We start from the raw sequence: 12,128 nt of genomic DNA, 5'->3' as shown, positions 1-12,128 counted from the left end.
TGTGTGTGTGAGTCTGTGTGTGAGTCTGTGTGATTGGAGTCTGTGAGTGTGAGTGTGTTGTGTGTGTGAGAGTGTGAGTGAGTCTGTGAGTGGAGTCTGTGAGTGTGAGTGGTGTGTGGTGTGAGTCTGTGAGTGAGTCTGTGAGTGTGTGAGTGTGTGTGAGAGTGTGAGTGAGTCTGTGAGTGTGTGAGTGAGTCTGTGAGTGTGTGTGTGAGTCTGTGAGTGAGTCTGTGAGTGTGTGTGAGAGTGTGAGTGAGTCTGTGAGTGTGAGTGTGTGAGTGTGAGTGAGTGTGTGTGTGAGTCTGTGTGTGAGTCTGTGAGTGAGTCTGTGAGTGTGTGTGTGTGAGAGTGAGTGAGTCTGTGAGTGTGAGTTGTGAGTGTGAGTGAGTGTGTGTGTGAGTCTGTGAGTGAGTCTGTGAGTGTGTGAGTGTGTGTGTGAGATGTGAGTGAGTGTGTGTGAGTCTGTGATGAGTCTGTGAGTGAGTCTGTGGTGGGTGAGTCTGTGAGTGAGTCTGTGAGTCTGAGTGTGAGAGTGTGAGTGAGTCTGTGAGTGTGAGTGTGTGAGTGTGAGTGAGTGTGTGTGTGAGTCTGTGAGTGAGTCTGTGAGTGAGTCTGTGAGTCAGTGTGTGTGAGTCTGTGTGTGAGTCTGTGAGTGTGAGTGTGTGAGTGAGTGAGTGTGTGTGTGAGTCTGTGAGTGAGTCTGTGAGTGAGTCTGTGGTGTGTGTGTGGTCTGTGAGTGAGTCTGTGAGTGTGTGAGTGTGTGGTGTGAGAGTGTGAGTGAGTCTGTGAGTGTGAGTGTGTGAGTGTGAGTGAGTGTGTGTTGAGTCTGTGAGTGAGTCTGTGATGTGTGAGTGTGTGTGTGAGAGTGTGAGTGAGTCTGTGAGTGTGAGTGTGTGAGTGTGAGTGAGTGTGTGTGTGAGTCTGAGTGAGTCTGTGAGTGTGTTGATTGGTTGGAGTGTAGAGTGTGAGTCTGTGAGTGTGAGTGTGAGTGTGAGTGAGTGTGTGTGTGAGTCTGTGAGTGAGTGTGGTGAGTCTGTGATGAGTTGATGAGTCCTGTGAGTGTGTGTGTGAGTCTGTGAGTGTGTGAGTGTGTGTGTGAGTCTGTGAGTGAGTCCTGTGAGTGTGTGAGTGTGTGTGTGAGAGTGTGAGTGAGTCGGTGAGTGAGTGTGAGAGTGTGAGTGAGTGTGTGTGTGAGTCTGTTGAAGTGAGTCTGTGAGTGTGTGAGTGTGTGTGTGAGAGTGTGAGTGAGTCTGTGAGTGTGAGTGTGTGAGTGTGAGTGAGTGTGTGTGTGAGTCTGTGAGTGAGTCTGTGAGTGTGTGAGTGTGTGTGTGAGGTGTGAGTGAGTCTGTGAGTGTGAGTGTGTGAGTGTGAGTGAGTGTGTGAGTGAGTCTGTGAGTGAGTCTGTGAGTGAGTCTGTGAGTGTGTGTGTGAGTCTGTGAGTGAGTCTGTGAGTGGGTGAGTGTGTGTGTGAGTCTGTGAGTGAGTCTGTGAGTGGGTGAGTGTGTGTGTGAGAGTGTGAGTGAGTCTGTGAGTGAGTGTGTGAGTGTGAGTAGTGTTGTGTGTGAGTCTGTGAGTGAGTCTGTGAGTGAGTCTGTGAGTGTGTGTGTGAGTCTGTGAGTGAGTCCTGTGAGTGTGTGAGTGTGTGTGTGAGAGTGTGAGTGAGTCTGTGAGTGTGAGTGTGTGAGTGTGAGTGAGTGTGTGTGTGAGTCTGTGAGTGAGTCTGTGAGTGAGTCTGTGAGTCTGTGTGTGAGTCTGTGAGTGAGTCTGTGAGTGTGTGAGTGTGTGTGTGAGAGTGTGAGTGAGTCTGTGAGTGTGTGAGTGTGAGTGAGTGTGTGAGTGAGTCTGTGAGTGAGTCTGTGAGTGAGTCTGTGAGTGTGTGTGTGAGTCTGTGAGTGAGTCTGTGAGTGTGAGTGTGTGAGTGTGTGTGTGAGAGTGTGAGTGAGTCTGTGAGTGTGAGTCTGTGAGTGTGAGTGAGTGTGTGTGTGAGTCTGTGAGTGAGTCTGTGAGTGAGTCTGTGAGTGTGTGTGTGAGTCTGTGAGTGAGTCTGTGAGTCTGTGAGTGTGTGAGTGAGTCTGTGAGTGAGTCTGTGAGTGAGTGTGTGAGTGTCTGTGTGAGTGTGAGTGAGTGAGAGTGAGTCTGTGAGTGTGAGTGAGTGTCTGTGAGTGAGTGAGTGTGTGAATGTGTGAGTGAGTGTGAGTCTGTGAGTGAGTCTGTGAGTGTGAGTGTGTGAGTGTGTGAATGGGTGAGTGTGAGTGAGTGTGAGTCTGTGAGTGAGTCTGTGAGTGTGAGTGTGTGAGGGTGTGTGTGTGTGAGTGTGTGAGTGGGTGAGTGTGAGTGAGTGTGGTGAGTGAGTGTGTCTGTGTGTGTGAGTGTGAATGAGTGAGAGTGAGTGTGAGTGAGTGAGTGTGTGAGTGTCTGTGAGTGAGTGAGTGTGTGAGTGTCTGTGAGTGTCTGTGAGTGTCTGTGAGTGAGTGAGTGTGTGAGTGTCTGTGAGTGTGTGAGTGTCTGTGAGTGTCTGTGAGTGTCTGTGAGTGTCTGTGAGTGTCTGTGAGTGAGTGAGTCTGTGAGTGTCTGTGAGTGTCTGTGAGTGAGTGAGTGAGTGTGTGAGTGTCTGTGAGTGTCTGTGAGTGTCTGTGAGTGAGTGTGTGAGTGTCTGTGAGTGTCTGTGAGTGTCTGTGAGTGAGTGAGTGAGTGTGTGAGTGTCTGTGAGTGTCTGTGAGTGTCTGTGAGTGAGTGTGTGTGTGAGTGTCTGTGAGTGTGTGCGTGTCTGTGAGTGTCTGTGAGTGAGTGTCTGTGAGTGTCTGTGAGTGTGTGTAAATGTGTCTGTGAGTGAGTGAGTGTGTGAGTGTGTGAGTGTGTGTGTGAGTGAGTGTGAGTCTGTGAGTGAGTCTGTGAGTGTGAGTGTGTGAGTGTGTGAGTGTCTGTGAGTGAGTGAGTGTGTGAGTGTCTGTGAGTGTCTGTGAGTGTCTGTGAGTGAGTGAGTGTGTGAGTGTCTGTGAGTGTGTGAGTGTCTGTGAGTGTCTGTGAGTGTCTGTGAGTGTCTGTGAGTGTCTGTGAGTGTCTGTGAGTGAGTGAGTCTGTGAGTGTCTGTGAGTGTCTGTGAGTGAGTGAGTGAGTGAGTGTGTGAGTGTCTGTGAGTGTCTGTGAGTGTCTGTGAGTGAGTGAGTGAGTGTGTGAGTGTCTGTGAGTGTCTGTGAGTGTCTGTGAGTGAGTGAGTGTGTGAGTGTCTGTGAGTGTGTGAGTGTGTGAGTGTCTGTGAGTGAGTGAGTGTCTATGAGTGAGTGTCTGTGAGTGTCTGTGAGTGAGTGTCTGTGAGTGTCTGTGAGTGTGTGTAAATGTGTCTGTGAGTGAGTGAGTGTGTGAGTGTGTGAGTGTGTGTGTGAGTGAGTGTGAGTCTGTGAGTGAGTCTGTGAGTGTGAGTGTGTGAGGGTGTGTGTGTGTGAGTGTGTGAGTGGGTGAGTGTGAGTGAGTGTGTGAGTGAGTGTGTCTGTGTGTGTGAGTGTGAATGAGTGAGAGTGAGTGTGAGTGAGTGAGTGTGTGAGTGTCTGTGAGTGAGTGAGTGTGTGAGTGTCTGTGAGTGTCTGTGAGTGTCTGTGAGTGAGTGAGTGTGTGAGTGTCTGTGAGTGTGTGAGTGTGTGAGTGTCTGTGAGTGAGTGAGTGTCTGTGAGTGTCTGTGAGTGTCTGTGAGTGAGTGTCTGTGAGTGTCTGTGAGTGTCTGTGAGTGTGTGTAAATGTGTCTGTGAGTGTGTGAGTGTGTGAGTGTCTGTGAGTGTCTGTGAGTGTCTGTGAGTGAGTGAGTGTCTGTGAGTGTCTGTGAGTGAGTGAGTGTGTGAGTGTCTGTGAGTGTCTGTGAGTGTCTGTGAGTGTCTGTGAGTGAGTGAGTGTGTGAGTGTCTGTGAGTGTCTGTGAGTGTGTGAGTGTGTGAGTGTCTGTGAGTGTGTGAGTGTGGGAGTGTGAGTGTGTGTGTGTGAGTGAGTCTGTGAGTGAGTGTGTGTGAGTGAGAGTGAGTGTGTGGGAGTGTATGAGTGGGTGAGGTTGTGTGTGTGTGAGTGTGAGTGTGTCTGTGAGTGTGTGAGTGAGTGTGTGTGAATGAGTGAGTGTGTGTGAGTGAGTGTGTGTGAGTGAGTGAGAGTGTGTCTGTGAGTGAGTGAGAGTGAGTGTGTGTGAGTGAGTGTGTGTGAGTGTGTGTGTGAGTCAGTGTGTGTGAGTGTGTGAGGGTGTGAGTGAGTGTGTGAGTGTGTGCGTAATTGTGAGTGTGTGTGAGTGAGTGAGTGAGTGTGAGTGAGTGTGAGTGAGTGAGTGTGAGTGAGTGTGAGTGAGTGAGTGTGAGTGAGTGTCTGTGAGTGAGTGTGAGTGAGTGTGTGTGAGTGAGTGTGTGTGAGTGTGTGTGTGAGTGAGTGTGTGTGAGTGTGTGTGAGTGTCTGTGAGTGTCAGTGTAAGTGTGAGTGAGTGTGTCTGTGTGTGGGAGTGAGTGTGTGTGTTTGTGAATGAGTGTCTGTGAGTGAGTGTCTGTGAGTGAGTGTCTGTGAGTGAGTGTCTGTGACTGAGTGTGTGTGAGTGTGTGAGTGTGTGAGTGAGTGTGAGTGTGTGAATGTGTGTGAGTGTGTCTGTGAGTGTAAGTGTGAGTGAGTGTGTCTGTGTGTGGGAGTGAGTGTGTGTGTTTGTGAATGAGTGTCTGTGACTGAGTGTGAGTGTGTGTGTGAGTCTGGGAGTGCAAGCGAGTGATTGTGTGAGTGAGTGTAAGTGAGTGAATGTGTGTGAGTGTTTTTCGATAATGTGAGTGTGTGTGTGGAGTGGTGGGTGTAGTGGTTAGCGCTACGCTGCGCTACGAACCCAGCGACCCAGGTTCGATACTCGCTCACACCACCACGTGACGATTATCTGAACCGGTCCTGGGCCTCTCCTAGGTCGACTCAGCCTCAAATTAGTACCTGGTGTAGCAGTGTGCAGTAAACATCACCACTGGGGGAGAGACAAAGGCGGCCGGGCGTGGTGGTGCTGGCCACCCACCCCCTCGTGTGCCACAGTGCCGGTAGCCTTCATAGGTAGCTGCTACTACCAACAGCACTTGCCCCAACAGTCTGTTGAGGCTACACGGGGGACCTTTGTCTTTGTGTGTTCATAGGTGCTGCTGCTGCTACTCGCTAACAGCACTTGCCCCAGCAGTCTGTTGAGGCTACACGGGGGACCTTTGTGTGTGTGTTCGCGTGTGCGTGCGTGCATGTGTGCGTGTGCGTGCGTGCTCCTGATATAAAAGTCTGTCAGAAATCTCTGCCCCGTGTCCCCGCGTGTGTCTCTTGTCAAGGTTTGCGTGACCGAGACGATCATCCGGCGGGCAAAAATGAGGGTGCCCGGAGCGTGTGTGTGTGGCAAGCGGTACGATGGTAACGACGGCTTGACACACATCGCGTCTATGCCATTGGAACCTCATTTGCCAGTAAAAAAATATGATAATTGTTTTTTTTTACCCTTCTATCTGGCAACAAAACTGACACCTTTTTTACAAGGAGTCATGTTTGCATTGACCACAATACCTGCGGTCGTAATGCAAACAAAACACACAACTCTGATAATGTATGTGCACTGTCCTTGAAGTTGATTGGTCCACACCCGAGACAGCTTTCCTTAGAGCCTAGTCTCACATGGGTTGGACCAGATGACGCCAAAAGGTCCAACACCAAGTGAGACTAGGCTCTAAGGAAAGCTGTCTCGGGTGTGGACCAATCAACTTCAAGGACCATGTGAGACTAGGCTCTAAGGAAAGCTGTCTCGGGTGTGGACCAATCAACTTCAAGGACCATGTGAGACTAGGCTCTAAGGAAAGCTGTCTCGGGTGTGGACCAATCAACTTCAAGGACAGTGCACATACATTATCAGAGTTGTTTCTTTTTGTTTGCATTTTGACTGCTTGTGTTGTGGTTATTGCAAACATGATGCCTTGTATAAAGGTGTCAGTTGTGTACCAGTTTCAAGGGTAAAAATCTATTACTATATTTTGCCACTGGTAAAGGAGATGTCTCATAGTGTAAATGCTTCACCCCGAGCTCTCAATACTCTGATAGTGCGTTGCCTTTGAGTTGTGCGCCTTTTGGCGTCATCTGGTCCAACACCATGTGAGACTAGGCTCTAAGGAAAGCTGTCTCGGGTGTGGACCAATCAACTTCATGGACAGTGCACATACATTATCAGAGTTGTGTTTTTTGTTTGCACTCACCATCTCACTCACCCACCATCTCACTCACCATCTCACTCACCATCTCACTCACCCACCATCTCACTCACCATCTCACTCACCCACTCACTGACCCACCATCTCACTCATTAGTTCACTCACCCACCATCTCACTCACCAACTCACTCACCATCTCACTCACCCACCATCTCACTCATTAATTCACTCACCCACCATCTCACCATCTCACTCACCAACTAACTCACCAACTCACCCACCATCTCACTCACCAACTCACCATCTCACTCACCAACTCACCCACCATCTCACTGACCCACCATCTCACTCATTAGTTCACTCACTCACCATCTCACTCACCAACTAACTCACCAACTCACCCACCATCTCACTCACCAACTCACCAACTCACTCACCCAACATCTCACTCACCAACTCACTCACCAACTCACCCACCATCTCACTCACTCACCATCTCACTCACCATCTCACCCACTCACTCACTCACCAACTCACTCACCATCTCACTCACTCACCAACTCACTCACCAACTCACTCACCATCTCACCAACTCACCCATCCCACTCACTCACCATCTCACTCACTCACCAACTCACCAACTCACTCACTCACCATCTCACTCACCATCTCACTCACTCACCAACTCACTCACCAACTCACTCACCAACTCACTCACCAACTCACTCACTCACCAACTCACTCACTCACCATCTCACTCACTCACCAACTCACCAACTCACTCACTCACCATCTCACTCACCATCTCACTCACTCACCAACTCACCATCTCACTCACCAACTCACCAACTCACTCACCCACCATCTCACTCACCAACTCACTCACCATCTCACTCACTCACCATCTCACTCACCATCTCACCCACTCACTCACTCACCAACTCACTCACCATCTCACTCACTCACCAACTCACTCACCAACTCACTCACCATCTCACTCACTCACCAACTCACCCATCCCACTCACTCACCATCTCACTCACTCACCAACTCACCCATCCCACTCACTCACCATCTCACTCACTCACCAACTCACCAACTCACTCACTCACCATCTCACTCACCATCTCACTCACTCACTCACCCACCATCTCACTCACCAACTCACCAACTCACTCACCCAACATCTCACTCACCAACTCACTCACCATCTCACTCACTCACCAACTCACCAACTCACTCACCATCTCACTCACCATCTCACTCACTCACCAACTCACCATCTCACTCACCAACTCACCATCTCACTCACCCAACATCTCACTCACCAACTCACTCACCAACTCACCCACCATCTCACTCACTCACCATCTCACTCACCATCTCACCCACTCACTCACTCACCAACTCACTCACTCACCAACTCACTTACCAACTCACTCACCATCTCATTCACTCACCAACTCACTCACCAACTCACTCACCCAACATCTCACTCACCAACTCACTCAACAACTCACCCACCATCTCACTCACTCACCATCTCACTCACCATCTCACCCACTCACTCACCATCTCACTCACTCACCAACTCACTCACCAACTCACTCACCATCTCACTCACTCACCAACTCACCCATCCCACTCACTCACCATCTCACTCACTCACCATCTCACTCACCAACTCACTCACCATCTCACTCACTCAAGCTCATCGATTTGCCCAGTGCACCAAACCACTGCGCCACCGTTCCTCCGACACGCACAATCGGCTCGAACGAGAACAAGGAACGCGATTTTTTCAACGGATGCAGTTATATTGTTCGCGTTGGTCAACACGGAACCGTAGATTAATATACAGTGCAGTACAACCATCGCGTGTGACCCGGTACGCCATGCCAGACATTGTGCTTTTTAAATCCTTTATATTAAGTTCACTTGCTTGCTTGCTTGCTTAGGACCGTGCAAATCTTTCTGTCGTTTTTTAACCCACTTCCCGTGATCCAATCGAGCTGACATTTTGCACACAGACTCGTTGTGCGTGACAATTAATGTTCGTTAAAAAAAATTCCAAAATGTTACACTGTTTAGGGAAAACAAATTAAATATTTAATTACCAATTGCTTAATACTGGCAGACAATCATCTGACCCATAGGTCGCAGCCATCAGCTGACGGTGACATCATCATCATCAGCTGACGGTGACATCATCATCATCAGCTGACGGTGACATCATCATCAGCTGACGGTGTCATCATCATCATCAGCTGACGGTGACATCATCATCATCAGCTGACGGTGACATCATCATCATCAGTTCATGGTGACATCATCTTCGGTTAAACGGTGACATCATCATCAAACAATGACATCATCATCGGTTAACGGTGACATCATCATCAGCAAACGTTGACATCATCATCATCATCAACAGTGACGTCATCATCGACAAACGGTGACATCATCATCATCAAACAGTGACGTCATCATCGACAAACGGTGACATCATCATCATCATCAAACAGTGACATCATCATCATCGCTGAACGGTGACATCATCATCATCAAACAGTGACATCATCATCAAACAGTGACATCATCATCATCAAACAGTGACATCATCATCGGTTTAACGGTGACATCATCATCGGTGGACATCATCATCATCGGTGACATCATCATCATCAAACAGTGACATCATCAATCAGTGACATCATCATCAAACAGTGACATCATCATCAGTGACATCATCATCAAACAGTGACATCATCATCGGTTAACGGTGACATCATCATCGGTGACATCATCATCATCAAACAGTGACATCATCATCGGTGACATCATCATCATCAAACAGTGACATCATCATCATCAAACAGTGACATCATCATCATCAAACAGTGACATCATCATCATCGGTGACATCATCATCATCAAACAGTGACATCATCATCATCAAACAGTGACATCATCATCAGTGACATCATCATCATCAAACAGTGACATCATCATCGGTTAAACGGTGACATCATCATCATCGGTGACATCATCATCATCAAACAGTGGCATCATCATCATCAAACAGTGACATCATCATCATCAAACAGTGACATCATCATCATCGGTGACATCATCATCATCAAACAGTGACATCATCATCATCAAACAGTGACATCATCATCATCAAACAGTGACATCATCATCATCGGTGACATCATCATCATCGGTTAACGGTGACATCATCATCATCATCAAACAGTGACATCATCATCATCGGTTAACGGTGACATCATCATCATCAAACAGTGACATCATCATCATCGGTGACATCATCATCATCGGTTAACGGTGACATCATCATCATCATCAAACAGTGACATCATCATCATCGGTTAACGGTGACATCATCATCATCAAACAGTGACATCATCATCATCGGTGACATCATCATCATCGGTTAACGGTGACATCATCGACACGGATCTAACCCAACGAAACTCGACTATGGATGATATCGGCTGGCGAAAGCCGACGTGTCAAACCAGCCATTGAGTGATTATTCTTTGGTTCTTTCGGTAAAGTCGCGTCTAAAGATAAAATAATAAACTAAATAATAGCTATACGACGTTTCGATTGCAACACGAGCAATCGTCGTCAGGTATAATGAAATAGCGACATAGAATCTAACCAGAAATCTATAGACAGACATATAAGCAGACAGATATCACCAAGATACACGGAGCGGGCAACACAGGCACAGAGAGGGGTGATCATCTCTGTGGGGTGGCCTTAAATAGACAGATATCACCAAGATACACGGAGCGGGCAACACAGGCACAGAGAGGGGTGATCATCTCTGTGGGGTGGCCTTAAATAGACAGATATCACCAAGATACACGGAGCGAGAGTAACACAGGCACAGAGAGGGGTGATCATCTCTGTGGGGTGGCCTTAAATAGACAGATATCACCAAGATACACGGAGCGGGCAACACAGGCACAGAGAGGGGTGATCATCTCTGTGGGGGTGGCCTTAAATAGACAGATATCACCAAGATACACGGAGCGAGAGTAACACAGGCACAGAGAGGGGTGATCATCTCTGTGGGGTGGCCTTAAATAGACAGATATCACCAAGATACACGGAGCGGGCAACACAGGCACAGAGAGGGGTGATCATCTCTGTGGGGTGGCCTTAAATAGACAGATATCACCAAGATACACGGAGCGAGAGTAACACAGGCACAGAGAGGGGTGATCATCTCTGTGGGGTGGCCTTAAATAGACAGATATCACCAAGATACACGGAGCGGGCAACACAGGCACAGAGAGGGGTGATCATCTCTGTGGGGTGGCCTTAAATAGACAGATATCACCAAGATACACGGAGCGGGCAACACAGGCACAGAGAGGGGTGATCATCTCTGTGGGGTGGCCTTAAATAGACAGATATCACCAAGATACACGGAGCGGGCAACACGGCACAGAGAGGGTGATCATCTCTGTGGGGTGGCCTTAAATAGACAGATATCACCAAGATACACGGATCGAGAGTAACACAGGCCCAGAGAGGGGTGATCATCTCTGTGGGGTGGCCTTAAATAGACAGATATCACCAAGATACACGGAGCGAGAGTAACACAGGCACAGAGAGGGGTGATCACTCTGTGGGTGGCCTTAAATAGACAGATATCACCAAGATACACGGAGCGAGAGTAACACAGGCACAGAGAGGGGTGATCCATCTCTGTGGGGTGGCCATTAAATAGACAGATATCACAAGATACACGGAGCGAGAGTAACACAGGCACAGAGAGGGGTGATCATCTCTGTGGCGAGGCCTTAAATAGACAGATATCACCAAGATACACGGAGCGGGCAACACATGGCACAGAGAGGGGTGATCATCTCTGTGGGGTGGCCTTAAATAGACAGATATCACCAAGATACACGGAGCGAGAGTAACACAGGCACAGAGAGGGGTGATCATCTCTGTGGGGTGGCCTTAAATAGACAGATATCACCAAGATACACGGAGCGGGCAACACAGGCACAGAGAGGGGTGATCATCTCTGTGGGGTGGCCTTAAATAGACAGATATCACCAAGATACACGGAGCGGGCAACACAGGCACAGAGAGGGGTGATCATCTCTGTGGCGAGGCCTTAAATAGACAGATATCACCAAGATACACGGAGCGAGAGTAACACAGGCACAGAGAGGGGTGATCATCTCTGTGGCGAGGCCTTAAATAGACAGAGGGGGGCGGAGGCAGAGAGAGGGAGGGGGTAGAGACAGCATTTACATGTCAATGAGTACGAAGGGAGGCGTAGTAAAGTACGCAGGCTTAGAGGGAGACAGAACACACTAAATTAAATAACCTAGAAAAGTATCGAAATGTTATGTAAAACGACACAGAAAGTTTTGTGGTTAGATTCTATGTCGCTATTTCATTATACCTGACAATGATGATTGCTTGTGTTGCAATCGAAACGTCGTATGCTATTATTTAGTTTATTATTTTATCTTAGACGCGACTTTACCGAAATAACCAAAGAATAATTCCTGCAGTCACGAAAGCTCAAAATTAAGATTCAGCTATTGAGTGCTCTGATACGCGTGGCACTGCCCTTGCGCTGGTCACCTTTTGGCGTCGTTCTCTGCTCTACTGACATCTGGTAGCGCTGAGGCTGGGCCATAAAGAAGGCTGCTGCTGCTGCTGCTGTTGAGGCCAATCAGTTCCATGTGTATGTCCGGCTCACGCGGTGATTGGCTCTGCCGGTCCTGCTCTACAGCCAATGGAGCATGGCCCGCGCGTGATCACGGGATGTCAGCTCGGGTGATTGGGTTCTGCTGGTTTTGGCCTCAGCCAATGGGAAGACAAGTCAGGGGGCATGGTCCCGGGAGTTGATGGGGGATCTGGAACATTCGGGCGCAGGCTAGTGAGGATTGGCCGGAGC

Source organism: Lethenteron reissneri, chromosome 69 (genome assembly GCF_015708825.2).
Source record: "Lethenteron reissneri isolate LAM-NWPU_2019-01 chromosome 69, ASM1570882v1, whole genome shotgun sequence".
Classification (NCBI taxonomy): Eukaryota; Metazoa; Chordata; class Hyperoartia; order Petromyzontiformes; family Petromyzontidae; genus Lethenteron; species Lethenteron reissneri.
Note: the sequence above shows the minus strand (reverse complement) of the source record.